Below are 18,455 nucleotides of genomic sequence, written 5' to 3' on the forward strand. Positions count from 1 at the left end.
GGAACACCTTCCTGCTCCATCAAGTGGTGGTACATGACAGCCGCCACTTTTGAGGAAAGACACTGAGGTTTTGTTGACTAAAATAAGATTAGTCTCCTCTGTACCAGGCTAAAAACTTTAGTTGGCTAACGCAAGACTTTAGTCGACTAAACAAGATTATGAAAAGGGGCCCTGGGCACTATTGACCTAAGATGATGACTGTTTGGGGGATCCTATAGGGGGTTTGGAGGTTACTTAAGGAGACTCAGATGTGAAGTCTCACTTGCGTTCTGGGTTAACATTTTGGCCTTGTGCTGTCCTCATCTATGTATGATTTTTGTCATCTACACTAAGCAATCCAGTCCATGGCTGTGCATGGGCCTTCTAGTATATTCCCATCAGTGTTGATATAAATGTTTGTATAAAAATGGATAAGAATGTTTACTTGTATTGGATTTTTACTTATCTGTATATTCTATTTCATACTGAATGTTACGTATGTGATACATTCTACACGATGTACTGGTTTATTTTATGTAATCAACCTGTGTAATATGTTTCAACATGCCAAAGGAGTGTGTATAATGTGCACAGTTTCTTATCTCTTTACCCTTGTGTTACTGCTGTTTTTACTCTTGTGCTGCTGTGACACTGACATTTCCCCTGCAGGGATTAAAATAAATCTCAACGTTGTTGTTATTGTTATAATTGTGAATACTTATTTATTTAGTAGTATTTTCTGTCAATTCTGACATGCACACATAACATATACACATATTTGTTGCTGTTATCCGCGGCAGTTGTTCTCTTCTTCTATAAATTTCTGGCAGCAGATGGCAACACTATTAAAAGTCACATAAAATATTGATTCACAGCTTTATAGTGTCATAAAATCACATCTTGACGTGCTTATTTCCCCTTATTGAGCAAAAATCGGCCCCACTGAAGTAAACATCTTGGCGCGTATCCACACAAGCTGAGGCAGTCTGGCAGCAAGCGTTCGTACCGCTTTACGGCAATCAGGTAGGACGTTGCATCACGCCAGCAGACGTCTGACTCAATGCTTTCACTATCAGCGTTAAGACCACGTAGATTGTCCTGATCTCACTTAATAAACAAACACACCAGTGTACACACAGATGCTCCCTGATAATTACAGGTTTCAAACCCAGAATGTGTGCCTCCGGAGGTTTTTTGGTACAAACACGTAGGGGCATGATTATTTAGTGGTGGAGTCGATCTAAAAACACGTATTTTAAAGTAACATTTGACAAACACATAAATACATTCTGACCTAAAAATTTCATACTCAATTTTTCCCAAATTAACATATTCCGTTTTATCAAACACGTGTGGCAACACTTGTGTTTACTTTATTTCCGTGAAAAAGTTATGTCAAAATAAAAGTTTTGACCAAGACGACCACCTCTTTTAACCGCGTGTAGGAGTCGGGAAATTGTGAAATTTACTTTAAAAAGGAGTCTTTATGGCAAAGTGGCTTATGGTTATTTTGGGAAAGTTATCCTCACAATGCATTTGTAGTAAAACATATGAAGAATAATGCACGGAATTTTGTATATTACCTACACAATTGTCAGCCAGGAGGCTGGCATCAGATAAAAATGTGATATTATACACCTTTTGTTAATTTAAGCGCACACACAATGATGGTGATCGAAAAAAAAGCTTGTCTGCCAAAGAGAAAACCATTAATCTGAAACTAACATTACAAAAAGCGTGGTTTTTGGTTGAGTAAATCTTAAAATGAATAAATTATGCCTGTTTATTTTTTATTTTTTCAAAGACATACCTTCATTTTTTTGATCATTATTTTTGATTTATTATTATTCTCAGCATTGATATTGTGTTCAGCAATTTAACATATTTTATTCCATATTTTTTGAAAGAATGTGTAAAAATGACTTAAATATGATCAGCCTTGTGCTGGATTTAATGTGTCTGATCATTTTTATTTTTTTTTTCTGCCTTTAATTATGTCAGTGGGATGAGGTTACCGTGGAGATAAACACAGTGTGCATACTAAAAGTGGGTTGCTCCTTTCTTAACTTTTCTCTGGGAAAATTTCCAGACAGATTATGATCACGAGATGAACACCTTTTTAAAAAATGCTCTTGGCAACAATGACACAGAAATGGCTGCAGACAGTCCCACCCACTAAGAGTGGCTGCTTTAGGGATAGTTTAACTTTTGCATTAAAGATCCATTAAAAATATGACAAATTCCAGAAAAAACTTACCTTATATGAGCAGTTTATATATATATATATATATATATATATATATATATATATATTATATATATATATATATATATATATATATATATATATATATATATATATATATATATATATATATATATATATATATATATATATATATATATATATATATATATATATATATATATATATATATATATATATATATATATATGCATGTGTGTGTGAGAGAGAGAGAGAAATTCTCATATTGGTTATCTGTGTGACCCTACTTAGCTTTTGGGGGAAAAATAAAAAATCCAAAAGTGTAATTCTGTTGAGTGCTGCAGGGAGGGAGAGGCGGGTCAGTTTTCTGTCAAACCTCCATATGAAAGCCAAAAATAATGACAAAAAGGTCAGGATCTCCACCCAGCACAACATCTCTGATAAGACTGTTTAATTTTTAATCAACATTTAATTAAAGTTGGACATTTACTGGGTGGAGATAAGTTCAATTTTCTTGAGGGAAGTTAACAACTTTAAACATGCTGAAGATTTTTCTTCTCATTTTTGCATGTTTTGGTGAAACAAATTAACACAATTGCAGTTTGGCCAAACAGGTTGGTATTGCCAAATAAATAAATAAAAAATAAAATAAAATAAGCACAAAAAAAAAAAAAAAAAACTAAGCCAGACTTTACTTACCCACCCACCCTTTTTTTAAATATGTAAAAATCTTTTTTTCTTTTTGAGTTTTTTGTTGTTGTTGTTTTTGTTGTTGTTTAAATCTGTATAAATCTCACTCTTCCAAACCACAATTCATGCGTCACATAAAATTATTGCAAAGGGAGCGATATTCTTTCAATCAAAATGAATGATTGCTCAACTTTGAGTATGTGTTTGAAATATCAGCCCCTGTAATTACTTTATTCATTTACTTATATCATGAATACGTCCATTCATATAAAAATTCAATGTGCTTCAGTTAATGTTTACACTTACTACCGGTGTCAAGTTCTGCAATCACACAGTGGGGAAACGTGCACTTCCCCAACATCCTCTTTGTGTAATCCAAGCTTTGGTGTAGTAATTTGAAGGAGAGATTCTGTTCATGTTGCTGAACTAAATGTTGGGGATTAGGTCATTGGGTAGATCGGTTGTTTAGATTTTTGGAGAGCTCTTTAGAACAGCAGAGCCTTAAAAGGGCAGAGCTATTTCTGATAAACAGCAGTGGCCTTGGTGGCCACCAAACCTGGAGTTTATTTCAAGCTTTATGTGACTTCAGAACCACATCAATTCTGAGAGAGAGAGAGAGAGAGAGAGAGAAGAGAGAGAGAGAGAGAGAGAGAGAGAGAGAGAGAGAGTGAATGAAGAAGTGCCTGCTTACACACACACACACACACACACACATATATATATATGTGTGTGTGTGTATGTATGTATGTATATAAAATATAAACTAAAAATTGAGATTTATAAACATTAGAAACAGTTGCACAGTTGTTGAAACTTCATGGATCCAATTCACTCAGTCATCTGCCTCATTTTTTCTTTAGTGGCTGAATTCATGCAACAGCCTTTCAGCAGGGTTGTGCAGATGTCTGACTGAATGTAGCCACTGCAAAACAATTACAAAGACTACTTCTCCAATTTTAATTAATTTCTGTGTGGAAATGCCCCTCCCCCACTATCTGACAGCCCCACCTGCTCCTAATCCATCATCAATCCACCACTGATTAACGCAGCAGCAGGTTTGAGCCATGTTTATTGGAGGTTACAAGGAAAACCAAGCATTGAAACAAGCATCCTGTCCTTGAGGCACAGGATTAACAATCCGTCCAGTCACTCATTGCGTTTTACAGGGTGCATACCTATGCTTTTTCAAAGCTGAGGGATTCTTGTTGCACAAGTTGTTTGCACCACCACCACAAGGGCCTTGTGCACCACAAGAGGCCCACCTCATCTCCCCAAGTCTGGAAACCACTTGACTAATAATGCACTCAGTATCTAAAGTACAATGGTGCGTGTCAGCGGATCACGCTCAGCTGTGCTCTTTGGGCCTTTGAATTGGAGCCCGCGTAAATTCACGCGTCCATGTGGGGGTGTGTCTGTCTTTACATCGAAAATATGCATCTTTTTAATCTCCTACTCTTGTGCTCAGGAACGCATTGAGCAGCATTGTTGTTCTTGAGAGGATGGGGGGGTAAGTACACTCAAAATACTGATGCAATGGATGAATTCAATTCAATTATGGGCAAGATTTCCATCTAATAAATATATGTAGCCCCAACTAAATTAAATTATCTTGCATGTATGTGTTTTGAGTTGGGGCTACATGTATTTATTAGAGGGAAATCCTGTACATAATTGAATTGAGTTCATGCAGTGAGTCATTTGTTTGTGTGATACACTCAGAAAAACTAACTCACTGGATTGGATTTCATCTAATAAATATATGCAGCCCCAACTCAATTAAATTACATTATCTTGCATGGATGTGTTTTTGATGGAAATCTTGCCCATAATTGCATTGAGTTCATCCAGTGAGTCATTTGTTTGTGTGATACACTCAAAAAACTAACTCACTGGATTGGATTCCATCTAATAAATATATGGAGCCCCAACTCAATTAAATTACATTATCTTGCATAGATGTGTTGTAGATGGAAATCTTGCCCATAATTGCATTGAGTTCATGTAGTGAGTCATTTATTTGTATGATACACTCAAAAAACTAACTCACTGGATTGGATTCCATCTAATAAATATATGTAGCCCCAACTCAAATGAAGCACATCCATGAAAGATCATTTAATTTAATTTAGTTGGGGCTACATATATTTATTAGATGGAAATTTTGCCCATAATTGATTTGAGTTCATCCAGTGAGTCATTTGTTTGTATGATACACTCAAAAAATTCATTGGATTGGATTCCATCTAATAAATATATGTAAACCAAACTCAATTAAATTACATTATCTTGCATGGATGTGTTTTATTTGAGTTGGGGCTACACATATTTATTAGATGGAAATCCTGCACATAATTGAATTGAGTTCATCCAAAGAGCCATTTTTTGAGTGTAGTGGTAGTCCTTGGAGTAGGAGGAGGAGGAACTAGGAGCAGGAGTGGGACACCCACCTCCTTACCTTGCATGTTAAGTTCCACACTTTTGATTACCTGGAATTCCACCAGGCGCGGCGTGGCAAAGCGTAGGACCTGAAATCAAAGCACAAAACGTGTTATAACAGCATGCGCTTTATACTGAACATTAATGCCAAATTATACCCACAATCGGTTAACAATCAACATAGTCATAACACGTCTGGGTGAGCCACCAAAACACCTAAGTTTACAGAGCCACTTTATGAATGGAGGTTGGACCGTGTTGCGCTTTATGGTTCAGGCTCTTTTGATGACGAAGGAGTAAATATTTGCGGAATGAGTTCATTGAGGCCATGCCGCGCTCGGCATGTGGTTTGAGCACCCAGTGCATTTCATAGCTTCACATTGAGGGTATGATTAGGAACTGAAGGAATCTGTAACTGCAACAAAAGCCGTCTGAGGTTGTAGATTGCATTCCCACTGATCAGTTCACCACTTATTCAGGAATGCTGGAAATAAAAAAATAAAAAATCCTAAATTTAAAAAAGGCAACAGTGTAATAAAATAGCTAAAAATATTACAAATGTAATCCTTTTATTTTGAAAGGCATACCAGATGCAGTAATTTCCCCCTTGGTTGGACTAATGTGGTTTAGAGGCGGTATGGCTGGCACCAGATCAGCTGTAGCTGACCTACTTCAGTTCATTCAACTCAAATAAGAGGCAGAATACAAGATTTCTTTAGTTGGGAATGACCATAAAAAACTGAATTGAGGGTGGAGCTAAAGACTATTCAATCTTTTTTGCACATATGCACTGAACACCACTCAACTGTGATCTTTACACTCGTGTTGCAACACATTTTTAAAATATTGGCCCAAAAGTGCAAAATGCCAGGAAACGCACTGGGAAACGCACCAGAACAAGTATTTCCTTAATATATACTAAAGGAATTGCTTCAAAGTCAATATCTGATATGCCTAACTGTGTTGGCATTCGTGGTGTCCATCTCTTCATTATAAAACAATACAACATGTATCTAGATACAATATGATTCTAGGATGATACCTTTTAATTCTGGAGGATCTTGAGTTGGTGTGATATGACGGAATCTGATACAATTCTTTTGGTGAAGACATTCAATTTCCATAAGAATAAAAAAAAAACTGTTTTATAAAATTGCCATTGGCTGTGTCACAGCCTTAGAAGGCTGCATCCTTCTAAAGCCGTGTCCTACTAAAATCAGACCCGCGGAGGTTAAACCAACCGTTCCAAAATGAGAATTTTGGTATTGCATCATTACCTTTTCCCAGCTCTACCTTCTTGTTGCCCGGCAACCTTGACAGCTGCATGACAAGCTGGCGCAACACAATAGGTGAACTGTAAATATTAAAAAAATTGACTGTAGGTGTGAGTGAGTGAGTGAGTGTGTGAAGGGTTTGTTTGTATGTGGCCCTGCAATAGACTCTCAGCTCCCCTGTGACCCCATAACTGGAATAAGTGCATATAGACAGGACTGTACATGAATATAATAAAAATATTTACAAAGATCGTTAAATAGAATCAATACTTCTTGTCATGTTTCCAACTCGTATTTTCATTGGCTGTTGGTTGACACCAGTAGCTTTGGAGATTTTGACATGCAGTAATTACCAGTTTCCTAAAAAGTCATTTTCCCCCTTGGGCAACCTGGATTACGTGCAGCCAAATTTGGAACCACTCATGCTGCAACTCCTGGAAATCGTTAATCAAAAATAATATAGGAAATTATACAGTTACAGCATTGCAGTGACAACAAATTTAAGATTACCATTAAAAATGTGCTCCGATTGTAATTCCATTAGTATAGTATATTACCCATTGTATTTATTTGTTACCATCTGTGTGTTTTGTAAGTTTTTATTTGTTAATCACAAAATATTATACAAATGCGAAACTTTTAAACTGGTTATGTTTATATTTTACAGCACATGTTGGCAGTTATGTATGTTTGGAACTGCGTGTGTTGAACATGTTTGTTGGTCAGTGTGTGATTGACAAGTTTGTTTTTTCATACCAATGGATACATTGAGCTTTGCTTTAGGAAGTGCATTGAATTTCAATTTCTATATTACGCACTGACAGTAATCTTGAACTACATGATAAAGCAAATTAACGCCATTTTCCACACATTACAATAAAATTTTTTTTTCTTTTTTGTCATTGAGAAATCATGCCTGATACGTCCACCTCGACTTGCCTACTGTGGAATTACAGCCAATGCAAGTAGTACACCTAATTTGTGCCTCCATAAGTAACCATTTGTTTCATACAAAATCAATCAATCGAGACTCAAAAGTTCTCCAGAGAGACCTGGCACCAAAGACATCTATCCATATAAGCCTTAAACCCATAAGACTGGATCATCAGGACTCTAAAGATTTGGACCTTTGTTCTCCTCCAAATCTCCAAACACATCTGTTCATTGACCTCATGAGTCCATAAATTTTACCCAGGGATCATTCTACCTCAAAAGTCGAGGTCTCAGACACAGAAAATGTGAGTCCATTCAGCTGCTCCCTTGTTTGTTACTTAGGTTCACCACAGCAGACCCAAGGTAGATCTACACTGAAAAAAAACCAACTTAAAGCATTACAATTGGTAAAACCTGAATAAATTAAGTTGTTTGAACTTAACTTAGCAAGTTAGATCAACTCTAACTTACAAACTTAAGTTCAAACAACTTAATTCAAGTGAAAAAGGAAGTTAGATCAACTCTAACTTACAAACTTAAGTTCAAACAACTTAATTCAAGTAAAAAAGCAAGTTAGATCAACTCTAACTTACAAACTTAAGTTCAAACAACTTAATTCATTCAGTTTTTACCAATTGTAATGCTTTTTAAGTTGGTTCAACTATTCTCTTTTTTCACTGTACATGTTGATTTGGCACAAGTTTTACACCAGATGACCTTCCTGAAAACATCACATTACATGGAGAAAAGGTGGCGGGTGTGGTGTTTGAACTGGGAACCTTCTGCACTGAAATCAAGTGCACTAACCACTTACACACCACAACCTCACATAAAACGACAGTGAAGGACTTTAAAATTTAAATCCTTCTCAGCAGTGACGTCATCAGAAGTAAGAAAGCTATGCTTTCGCTTGGAGGTATTCCTGTGATTTTTATTGGCTTTTCAGCATTCATAATTGTCGTGCACAGGCTCGTTTAGTTGTGGAGAATCTAGGCTTTCCAATGACATGCATATATCAAACACAAATTATTGTCGGAAATTGAAAAAGCACTTCGCTTGAAAATCATTCATTCAATAATTCCTTTCATAAAATCTATTTAAGCCACTGAAAACATTATGTTACCAGAACCAACCATACCAAAAACTGTTGGTATGGTTGGTTGGTATGGTTGGGATTGTTATAAATCATGCATTTTTCAAGTTGTAGTGCCATCAGTATCTCATTGCATCCCGTGTATTTACATTAGAAGATTGTTGTAAATACATTTAATACAGTCCCCCCCCCCCCCTTTTTTTATTTTGGCTCAGAGCCCACCCATAAATTAATATAAATTTGTATAAATGACAAAACTACTGTTCCAACTAATGTGAGGTAAATTCCTGTCACGCCACTAGATATATGGTATTTGCAGAGGACATGTTTCTGGGCTTTTATCTCTCATGAGAACATCTCTGTGTATAAGCCAGCTGTGTTTGGGATGTCTCAGTTGCTAAGTCACTTTCCTTACACACAAACACCGACTTATCAGTGTGTACCTTTCATTGTGAGCCCGTCACGTCTCTCCCATCCCGGTTTGTTGGCGACCACACAAGCAAAGAGCATCCTTGTGAGCACTAAAGATCAGCTCGCACTCTTAAGAACACAAACCTCTGACCCCAGGTGGATCAGGACATTGTGAGGTCTATTTAACAAACGTGGCCATCTAATCTTGGGTGAGGGTCTCTGTCACAGATTTGAGCAAATTAGTAAAAACAAATTGGGGATATAAGCATTTGTGCGCATAGAAGAAGTATTGAACCTTTTACTTCAATACATGAAAAACTGGAACAAAAACAAAAGTGTTGCATTTACGTTTTTGTTGCGTATACACACAGTTGATTTTAACTTTTTGCAGATTGTGGCTCAGTGCTCCTGTAAGATCACTTTGCACTTTTGATGTTTGGAGGTATACTTGTTTCTAGACCACTGTTGAAATGTTGCAATGGTTGAATTGGTGTGGCACGTTCTGAAAGCTTGGACACAAATGGATCCTGGTTACCTGTCTGCAGTGGTCCAGTGGGCCAAACACATAGCACAACAAACCACCAGCTAAAGGTAAATTGCTTCACAGTCTTGTGAAAAGCCCAGCCCAAAGTGAGCTAAACCCCTTTAAAATAGGGTTAGATTAAAGGATTTCCAAGACGGATTCAAGACTTGAGGCTGGGATGAATCCAGGGAAGTGATGGCGATCACGTTGCCTTGTTGGAGCTTTAATCTGCACATGTGAGTGTGACTGTAATAAACTTAAATGTGCATCAATCGGATCCCAAGACGTGATTCAAATATTTGAATTTATGGGACCATGTGTTTCCACTCAAAAAACTGACTCAGTGGATTGGATTTCCATCTAATAAATATATGTAGCCCCAACTGGATGTATGTGCGGTTTTTTGTTGTTGTTGTTGTTGGGCCTACATATATTTATTAGATGGAAATCCTGCACATAATTGAATTGAGTTCATCCAATGAATCATTTTTTGAATATGTTCTGGTTCCACTAATAAAATAAAAGATCTGTGCCAAATTGTAAAGAAGATGCTCCTATCTCTTTTTTAATCCCAATCATGTTTATATGTATGCATATGTATATGGGTATGTGTATATAGGTATGTGTGTGTATATATATATATATATATATATATATATATATATATATATATATATATATATATATATATATATATATATATATATATATATATATATATATATTCCATTTATACCTCATTTTCTTATTTTATTGTACTGTTACAAGTATTATTATTATTGCTTATCCTTGCACACACTGTTTGATGAACATTTTCCTCTATTTGCACCCATCTTGTGTGTTTTTAAGAGCTGACGTAACATGTGAATTTCTCTTCTGTGAGATCAGTAAAGTTTATCTTATCTTAAATTTTATTGTAATCGCACATTGTTTAGTGGTCCCCCACAAAGCAACAATTTTCCCTAAACAAGCAAAAAGGGCAGATGACTTCCAGTCATGTTCTCCTCTGGGTGACCAATCAGGCACCACTTTTTGCGATTAGAAGCCATCACATGTACCTGTAAAAGAAAAATAATGGCATCAGAGTCTTCTCCTGTTAGGGTGACGTTGCCTTGCCAGTGGAGGGAGAGGAACAAGTGTCATTTGGGGGACCTCTAAATCTTATCTGATTGAGTTCAGATCTGGTCTGCACCTATAAAATCCCAAGTGGAATAAAAACATGTGGCCTGAAGTTGCTCACAACTTTTATTTTTTCACTATATAACAGCCCAACCGAACGCCCTTCCTGATGCAACTCCACATTGCATGGAGGAATGTGGCAGGGGTGGGGTTTGAACCAGGAACCTTCAGCACTGAAACCAAGTGCACAAACCGCTTGTCCACCACCTCTGCTTGGTAACTACTGCAAGACTGCACATTAAAATCTAGCTTGGCAGGAATGGAAAAAGTATTTAAGGAGGTTCCCAGAGTTTGTTTCGGCTTCGCCTCCAGTGTTAGCCCCAACTGTAATATGATTGATGTTGTGGATTAGCCTTTGATCGGGTTAAAGTACAGTTCTCTCGCTTGCACTCTCTCATTTTTCTTCCTTGCTGACCAAATAGACCGCTGAGACCTTTGAACCAAGAGCACACAAAAACCAAGCGACACACTGGAACTGAAGGAAAAATACTGGAGGGACAAGAGGGAAAGCGAGCGGATGGAATCTACCGCTCTCCAAAGACAACAATCATAACAGACAAGAGCGGAACAAGGGAAACCATTTGTCTTGCTTGTTAAAGCACTTGAACTTTAGCCCTTACTTTATCTAAAAGGTTCATCTTATCTGCTCAACCTAATAAGGGCGGGATGGAGGTCGTGATGGGAAGGATGCTCTCGCGGGGTAATGGAGGTCGGGTGGACGTGCGTTGCGTCCATGCGGCGTACTTCCTTGCAGCTGGTTGGGGTCAGTGGGCAGATTGGTCTATGATTCATACCGCTGCTATGAGCGGTGAGTGAAATCATCTGTGCTGCATTTAGTGGAAATAACTATCGGACATATTCTGTACCGACCGGATGGACATTTGGCAATGAGCATCTAAAAACACTAATTTCACTGGAGGCTCTCTCACTGCGCATGTATGCAGACGGGCCACGCGGTGTTTAGCTGTGAATGTTATCAGGCCAAATTATCAGGCAGCAAGAGGTTAATTCAGGGATGATTTATATGACTTGGTGCAGAGGTTTACCTCGATAACTCGGTCAGACACGTGTTGCCGTGCTGATTACTCCCTTCTACATACTTATCACATTATCTCACAGACGTGCCAAGAGGTGAAGAGTCACGTCTTGTAAAAAGAAAAAAGAAAAAAATTGTATAAGGTTGAAAGGAGGAGCAGGAAAAAAGGGGAGGAATGTGGGGTTTGGTTCCAGGTGATAATACAGTGTGGAAGCTATACGTTTCTGGTAATGGAATAGCTCTGTTACATTATAGTACATTCAGACAAAGTGACTTTCATTCTCACATGCACCAGCATGCACACACACATTTAATTCTGTAATCTGAAACCATTCGTTGAGAATGGGTACTGTATGCAGGATTGTAATGAAATGCATGCAATGATGTTACACAATTAAGACACAAAGTTTATAAGCAAAAATAGAGTGTAGCCCTCATAACTAACTTCATTAGTGTATAATTACCTGCAGGTATGAATCTATGTGTTTTCATAAGCTTAGAATAAGCCCTTCATGTCTACATGGACATGGGCCTCCTTATGGAGGCCGCCATGTTGCACCGCCATGTTGACACAAGGGCCCAAAAAATGCATACCTACCCTGCCTTTTAAATTTTGGAGCAAGGCTAGAAGACTGAAAAAAAAAGAGGAATCAGTCGTCGCTCCTCGATACACTGCATACACGGTATAATGTAATCTGCAACCTCACCACAAGTTGACAATAAATCCTATGCCATCTATCCATCCATCCATCCATTTTCTTCCGCTTTATCCGGAGTCAGGTCGCGGGGGCAGCAGCTCAAGCAAAGCCGCCCAGACCTCCAGATCCACACACACCTCCCCCAGCTCCTCCGGGGGAACCCCAAGGCGTTCCCAAGCCAGCTGAGAGACGTAGTCCCTCCAGGGTGTCCTGGGTCTTCCCCGGGGCCTCCTCCCAATGGGACGTGCTCGGAACACCTCTCCAGCGAGGCGTCCAGGGGGCATCTGGAAAAGATGCCCAAGCCACCTCAATTGACTCCTTTCGACGTGGAGGAGCAGCGGCTCGACTCCGAGCTCCTCCCGAGTGAGTAAATCCTGTGCCGTAGCTTTAAAATACAACCCCAGTTGCAATGAAGTTGGGACGTTGTGTAAAATGCAAATACAACTGGAATACAAATAAAAACAGAATACAATGATTTGCAAAACATAATATAATCTGATTATATTATGGACTGTAGATGATGGAATTCCTAAACTCCTTGCAATTGAATGTTGAGAAACATTGTTCTTAAACTGTTGGTCTATTTTTCACGCAGTTGTTCACAAAGTGGTGATCCTCACCCCATCCTTGCTTGTAAATGGCTGAGCTGTTTGGGGATGCTCCTTTTATACTCAGTCATGACACTCACAATTAGTGTCCTCAGTTCCCAAACGCTTATTGAGTGTTGTTAGAAGGAAAGGTGATGTAACACAGTGGTAAACATACGACTGCCCCAGCTTTTTTTGAAACGTGTTGCAGGCATCCATTTCAAAATTAGCAAATATTTGTACAAAAACAATAAAGTTTATCAGTTTGAACATTAAATATCTTGTCTTTGTGGTGTATTCAATTGAATATAGGATTTGCAAATCATTGTATTCTGTTTTTATTTACATTTTACACAATGTCCCAACTTCATTGGAATTGGGGTTGTACTATATTTTCTGGATTATAAATTGTACCTGTCAAAAATGCCTCCCAAATTAGCACCCCCCCCCCCACCCCATAATATATATACGAGGGCTGTCAATAAAGTAACGGTCCTTTTTATTTTTTTCAAAAACTATATGGATTTCATTCATATGTTTTTACGTCAGACATGCTTGAACCCTCGTGCGCATGCGTGAGTTTTTCCACGCCTGTCGGTGACGTCATTCGCCTGTGAGCACTCCTTGTGGGAGGAGTCGTCCAGCCCCTCGTCGGAATTCCTTTGTCTGAGAAGTTGCTGAGAGACTGGCGCGTTGTTTGATCAAAATTTTTTCTAAACCTGTGAGACACATCGAAGTGGACACGGTTCGAAAAATTAAGCTGGTTTTCAGTGAAAATTTTAACGGCTGATGAGAGATTTTGAGGTGAGACTGTCGCTTTAAGGACTTTTCACGGTGCGAGACGTCGCGCAGCGCTCTCAGGCGGCGTCATCAGCCTGTTCAAGCTGAAACCTCCACATTTCAGGCTCTATTGATCCAGGACGTCGTGAGAGAACAGAGAAGTTTCAGAAGAAGTTGGTTTCAGCATTTTATCCGGATATTCCACTGTTAAAGGAGATTTTTTTAATGAAAGACGTGCGGACGGGTCCGCGCGTCGGGACGCAGCCGCCGCGACGCTCCGCCACAGGAAAAACACCTCTGTTGAAAGCCTTAAGGACAAGTTGGAACATGTCCTGCCTGTTAAACAATTTCTCATATACTCACTCCACTGAAAGCCATCAAAAGCCGCCTGGATTTTACAAATGGTTATCAACACGGAGGTGTTTTTCCTGTACCGCCGCACCGCGTCGGCTGCGTCCCGACGCGTGGATCCGTCCGCACGTCTTTCATTAAAAAAATCTCCTTTAACAGTGGAATATCCGGATAAAATGCTGAAACCGACTTCTTCTGAAACTTCTCTGTTCTCTCACGACGTCCTGGATCAACAGAGCCTGAAATGTGGAGGTTTTCAGCTTGAACAGGCTGACGACAGCGGCTGAGAGCGCTGAGCGACGTCTCGCACCATGAAAAGTCCTTAAAGCGACAGAATCACCTCAAAATCTCTCATCAGCTGTTAAAGTTTTCACTGAAAACCAGCTTAATTTTTCGAACCATGTCCACTTCGATGTGTCTCACAGGTTTAGAAAAAATTTTGATCAAACAACGCGCCAGTCTCTCAGCAACTTCTCAGACAAAGGAATTCCGACGAGGGGCTGGATGACTCCTCCCACAAGGAGTGCTCACAGGCGAATGACGTCACCGACAGGCGTGGAAAAACTCACGCATGCGCACGAGGGTTCAAGCATGTCTGACGTAAAAACATATGAATGAAATCCATATAGTTTTTGAAAAAAATAAAAAGGACCGTTACTTTATTGACAGCCCTCGTATATATAATTGCATCCTGATCCAGAATGGTCCGACTGATCATGATGTTGCAATCTGATATGTAATTCACAAGCTCAAACAAAATAGTTTCTTCCTGATCTTGGTTTTACATCGTAATGTCATACACGTGAAGTAGTTTTGACGTAATCCTTCATAGCCTATATAAACTGAAATCTTGATCCAGAATCTGGATCCAGATCCAGATCATCTCCAAATTTCAGCGAGTTCTTCCATGCTCTAATATCTATCTGTGGTGCAAATTTGGTTAGAATCAATGAAGTAGTTTTTTTTCTAATGTAATCCTTCAAAACCTATATAAAGTGAAATCTTGATTCAGAATCCAGATCCAGATCACCTCCAAAATGTTATTGTCTTTCATGGCCTAATATCAGTATGTGGTGAAAATTTTATCAAAATCCATGTTGTTTTGACGTAATCCTGCTAAGAGACAGACAAATAAATAAACGCCAATGATTTTATTACATCCTTGGCGGACGTAATAAAATAAAACCTGTGACGTGTACTCCAGAAAATATGGTTGTCAAGTGAAATACTAATGTGCATAGGCTGTTGCATGTCTGCTTGCCTCTATAATTTGCCAGTAGGAGCAGTGTTCATACAATTCCAGAAAGTAACACTATAGAAGAAGTGTAGTATTAGCATCTGATGTCTATACTAAAACTTTCTGGGTTTATTGTGTCAACCTCCTTGATACTCTTTTATTTTGTTGGGTTTCAAGCCTTTCCTGCACTGTTACAACTTGGTGTGTGCATGTTAGTGCATCTAAAAGCCTCTGTTCTTTAATTACTGCATCACCCAGAAGTGATGCCGCCTTGCAGTAGCGCAACAGTACAAACCATATTCATTCCACGCAAATACTGTATCACATATCATACTTATATTCTTCAGTTACTTCACAGCTATGTGGGTGGCTAATTTTAAATTTAGTAATTGCAGTTTGTGTAAACCCAAATACAGGCAAATATCTACTTTTTGGCAACAGAAAAAGCATCGAACCATTATTACAGTGCTGCTTAAAACAGGCTGCCAGACTTCAGTGACATCTCAAAATTGCAATTGACAAAATATAGACATAAAATCATGTGAAAAAATTCTTAATAAATACGTAATTATACATTTTCTGTAAATCGTACTTTGAAATGTGGAACTGAAATACATGTTAAAGCATATTTTAATGTGAATAACCTGCAAATTATTCAACAGTTACCCAAAAATAATATGTAATCAATTACAAGGTGAAATTCAAGAACAAAGTAATGCAGAGAGGGCAAGTAAGAAGTCCATGTCATGTAAGGTTCCTCTTCCAGGCAGATGGTCCCCCTAACTATCTGCTCTGCCGGTCCCATCCCAGTGCTGGGGACTAGTGGAGAAACCAGACTGCCCCCTCTGTCTGGAGAACACTGCACTAAAGTTCATCCTCGGTTGCTACTCAAGCGCTCTTGCAGAAGTTTGTGGCATGACCAGGTGCTCCAGGTTTTACTTGAGACCATCTGCCAGAAAGCCTGGGAAGAACACAACGTGTTTTGTGAGAGAGGAAGAAAGACGAATGATTACAAAAACAACAGAGAACAGCTGGGTTGCCTCACAACTCATAACAACTAAAGTTCCCTTAAACATTTGTGAGACATCCCTGAGGATGGGTTCAGGTGCTTGGGTCAGAATCAACAAGGCATACTTTCATGGGAGAACTCGCACTACCATCAGAAGAACACATGGAAGAGGCCTCAGAGTGAAAAGGGACAAAGTTTGAAGACCTCATCAACAACTGCCAGTCCACAGGCTGGAAAGTGAAGTGCTGGCCTGTGGTCGGAGGGTGTTGGGGGTTTGCAAGAAGGTCTCACTGTAAAATATTTACTGCACTCGGCTTTACAGGAGATAGAAACTTAATGGAGATGGTTAAGAAAGCATGAAGATGGTTGAACAAAGCAATTAAAACAGAAGACTAAGGAAAATATTAATTACAGAGGTGGATACGTAGTTGTAATTTTGATTTGGTGTCAGTCCCTGTCTCGGCAGTGGGATGAGCCGAGATGATCTTGAATTGTGCCGATAGGACAATCAGGGGGCAGAGCCCATCCCCCTTTGACAAACAGGGGCCAGCTGGTGGTGGCAGGGTGGTGGAGGAAGCGTCAAGCGGGCAACTGAAAGACGACGAGACGAGGAAGCATTTAAAGGTCATACCTGTGTGCTATTGCTTTCTGGTGGTGGTTAGCGGTGGCGTCTATGATTATTTGTGCAGCTGGCAACAATTAGCTGATTGTGAGAGACACTGAATAGTGAGTCTTCTAGTAGAACTGACGCTACACTTCATATCCATGGCCTGCTGCAATAGGGCACAAACCAGTCACCTGGATGAGGGTATATGAGGTTCAAAAAGAGTTTAACTGCCCAGTAACCCAAGGTAACCTCACTGATGGTGTGCCCTAGTTTTGTGTCAATGTACTAAGAACAACAGACCAGATGCAAATCAGATCTCGGAAGACATCTAAAGAGGGTAAAAGAGAAATAATACATCACATCTTTGATGAATGATTGTTCTTTCTGTTTATGTGCAACTTGCTGACTTAATTCCACATGGACTACTCGCATTGCAAGGGAATATCAGCGACAGCATTTTGGCCATGCGCCACATTTCTCTGGGCATTACTGTTTATGTTGTCATTATGGGGTGTTGTAGGTAGAATTTTTAGGAGGAAGTGAATTTACTCCATTTTGGAATAAGGCTATAACATAACAAAATGTGGAAAAAGTCAAGCACTGTGAATACTTTCCGGACGTACCGTACATCTCTGTAATGCAACAGCCAAAGATCCGTCATGTCATCAACAAATATGCGTCAGTGTCTACGGCGCAGAGCAGGCTGTTTGCTGTACTTGTAGAAAGGGGACGTCTCATTAAACTGCGTGTGTTTAACATGTCCCCGTAGTCAACAGGAACTGGGGTCGCACACACAAACAAATACACTGCATGTCTACTTGAGTGCACAAGAAAGAACGCCAGAGTGCACACGCTGAGTCAGCAGAAACGGGAGCCTAGTGACACCACTAATGAACCCGACTGTTATTCTTCAATTAAACTATGGAAGTTTGCCGAGCCAACTGACTCCTCGCTGGACTCCTCAGGTTACAACCAAAGCCTTGTCTTCCTAAAAGCTCGCTTTCTCCTTATCTGCTGCCCGTTCTGCCCCTCTGCTTTCTTGTCCCATCATGCCTCTCTGTTGTGGCGTCTCGCTGTGTCACGGCACGGTATTAGTAGCAGCAAACTTAATGTCCAAAACGTAACTGCCAGCTTGTGTCATTACACACTTATCAGCTGCCTCCTCAGGCGTGCAGACACTGGGCTTCCACAGTAAGAGGTTACTCCAGCAGAGGGCATCACAACTATGTGATAACTTTAAACTATTGCATAACTAATGCATCTGCAAGATATATGAATGTGTGAATTGTTGGCACACATAATCTGGACATCTGATGTATGTGCATTTAATTTTGTTTAGTCAACAGATGCAAAGCACTTAATTTAAAAGGTAACTGAATATAATTTATAGTTTTAAAAAAAGAGC

The sequence above is a fragment of the Thalassophryne amazonica genome, chromosome 21 (genome assembly GCF_902500255.1).
Source record: "Thalassophryne amazonica chromosome 21, fThaAma1.1, whole genome shotgun sequence".
NCBI lineage: Eukaryota > Metazoa > Chordata > Actinopteri > Batrachoidiformes > Batrachoididae > Thalassophryne > Thalassophryne amazonica.